Consider the following 3,003-nt stretch of genomic DNA (forward strand, 5'->3'; position numbering starts at 1 on the left):
CTCAGATGTAGAGAGAAAAATTTTTTCAATAGATTTGACTTACCACACTCAGAAAAAAAATGCTAAGATTTAAACAATTATTTTATGCAAGGTTTACAGTGTCATTTTTTGATAAAACTGAGTACCCTACTCATTAATTTCAGCTCATATTAGAGACAGAATACACTGACATTAGTAACCACCTGTATTGTACAGATTTGAGAATCTTGTCAACTTCTTGACAAAAGATTTCATGAAGCAAAATTCTCCAGTCAAAGATTGGACAAAATTTTCAGTGATGCAGTTAATTTGTTAATTCATTGATTTAAATTGAAAGAGACACATATTTCAAGAAATTTATACTTTTAAGCTTAAATTTTGAATATTTTAGTATGCAGACAAATTTGAACAACGAACATAATTAATTAATTACAGATATTTTTGTAAATAAAAAGAAAACAAGTATTCCATTAGCAATAATTTTATATTCTCTTTTTCAAAAACATGGAGAAAAAGAACAAGATTTTTATACTATTTTATATATAAAGATATATAACTTGCATTTAGCATTAGCTTTTTGTTTTCTAAAAAGGACACCTAGAATATAATAACACAGAGTTCTTAAATTTGTAGAATGATTTAAATAATATTGTCATTCTAACAACTAGTGTTATCTTCATTTATTAAAGGGGGCACATTTATTTTGTTCCAAATGTACAAAAAATAGAAAAGAACCCCTGAACTCAACTCCCTCGACCTCCATAACATTCTTCCCAACACAAATAATTTTTTTCCAAAACCACAAACACAAACTGGTCCTGGTATTTTCAAACAGTGCAGCTAAGAATCTGTTTAAAGAAAATTTAACAAGATTCAGAGTATATCCATTCTGTCCTCTCTGATGGTTTTGCCCTCTCTGATGCAAGAGACCTTTTATAAAGTGGTGCATTTGGCTATTTGCAGAAGTCCTCTTGTGCCTTGTTTTTCTTTTTAGGTTTTTCTTCTTGAATTTTAGAAGGGTTTGTTAGCTTCTCATAGTAGATAGCTAATAAAATCATTTAATTCATGGACACTTTCATACTTCTTTGGAGTAAGCTTTTTGTTGGACAATGAGAAATAAATGGGAGGAAAACCCTGATTTCATATGTAGAAGGCACATCATTGGCTATGGCATCCATCTTTGCTATATAATATTTGGGTCCTTGTTGAGTTTTTCTCCCAGCTCTTTATACTTGGGTTCCAGACTCTTAAAGTGATCACATCAAGGAGCATATAATACAACTGGCACATCCTCATCTTCTTCATCCACTATGTCATCAAAATTTTCTGCTACCACTACCTTGGCAAGCCCTTTATCTGTCTCTGGAATAGGGACAGACTTCAGATATATCTTCAAGTTGCTATCAAAGTATTCCTGCAGGAAACACTCAAAAGCCTTGCCATCCCACAAGAACTCTTCCTGCATGAAAAACTTCTCTCCTTTATCAGTCCTGATAGCCACAACAGGAACCTCTCCAGTAGTACTTTCTAAGCCAAAATCAAGTAGTTCATCGCTAAAGGTTTTATGGCCAGCTACAGCAAAGTTGAGTTTGTGTCCAGCATCAAGGAATTTCTTTTTCACCATCATGACCCTGTTTCTCCAGTAGTTAGAACCATAGCACACATCATAGTAAGCAGTGAGTAAGTTCTTGCCTTGAATCAAATCTTTATTATCTTCTGTCATATGAGGACAAAGACCAAAAATGCTTTCCTGAATAAACCTCTTGATCTTGTCACTGGTCATTTTCTTTTCAGTATATGCTACAGTTTTGTCTTCAAACTTGTTTGTAAGATGTAATAGAGAAAATATAGTAATCCCCTCTCCATTATAATCATACTCCTTCACTAGAGACTCAAGGTTGGTGTATGAAAATTGGTAGTTATGTCTTAAGTTGCTGGCTGCTTTGAGGAACTCAGAGTGCCAATCACTGAATAAATCACTGAAAAAAAAAAAAAAACAAAGCAAAACACCACTGAGGTATTTTTATCACTATTGAACTTCTTAAATTCTTCCTCAGTTCTGGCAGGAACTGAACCTGGTCCTGCTTGTTTCTTCAAGTGGCTGACAATTCCATTGGCAGTCCTAGGCCCACTTCTTCACCATAAGAACTCACTTCTTCAACATCTCTAAATATTTTAAGAGTTGGGTAGCCTCTGACTCCATACTTATTACAAGTATTTGTGTTACCTTTGCTAATGGAACTATTCCTTTTAATCTGGTTTCTGTAGCTTCATACTCAGAAGCAAGTCTCTTGCAATGTTTATAACAGGGGTCAAAGAACTCAAATAGTATGAGCCCTGCTGACAAGTGTTCAATTCTATACATAGAATTACAAACAACTAAAGAATGCTGGGAGAAATAGTCTTCCCCAGCCATGAGCACATTAACTAGATATCTAACACAAAATGGACATCTCTAAAAGCATAATACAAGTAGCATTATACAGATAGAACAGGTTTTACTTGTGTGTGTGTGTGTGTGTGTGTGTGTATGTGTACTCAACAACTTTCACAAAATTGAAAATTACAACTACTTTGATATTCCTTGTCTCCCCTTTTAGGATGGCTAGTTTCAGAATAGAAATGAAGCAGCACAACTAAAATAGAAATGAAGCAGCAGGACTAGATAGAGTAGTACGTCCAGTGCTCTGGTAGATTTCCTGAACTGTAGCTTACCTGTATTTTCCAGTTATTAGACAAAGTCATGTCTACACATCATCTGTACTCAGTTGGCTGAGATCCACTTATTCTATCTCCAGTCTCTAGGTATGGCCCTGTCCACACACTTTGTATACTTTAGAACTTTCCCATCCTATGCTATCTGTCCTCAACGCTCTGCCATAGCTTAAGTTGAAGAGCCTAGAAGAGCAAGTCCTCAGCATACAAGCACCATTTTCAAATTCCCAAGAGTAGACTGATAACATATCTTGAACATCATTTCAAACAGATCAATCTATTTCCCATTTACATGCTTTCTTGCATGCC

At 34.9% G+C, this 3,003-nt stretch overlaps 1 pseudogene across 1 annotated transcript; it reads right to left on the reverse strand.

Annotated features, from left to right (window-relative positions):
* Positions 1-932: 932 nt before the first annotated feature.
* Positions 933-2,395, reverse strand: LOC308417121 (protein disulfide-isomerase A3-like; annotated as a pseudogene). Its single transcript has one exon. The product of its transcript is annotated as a protein disulfide-isomerase A3-like (transcript).
* Positions 2,396-3,003: the final 608 nt, after the last annotated feature.

The sequence above is a fragment of the Micromys minutus genome, assembly GCF_963924665.1.
Source record: "Micromys minutus genome assembly, chromosome: 1".
NCBI classification, from domain to species: domain Eukaryota; kingdom Metazoa; phylum Chordata; class Mammalia; order Rodentia; family Muridae; genus Micromys; species Micromys minutus.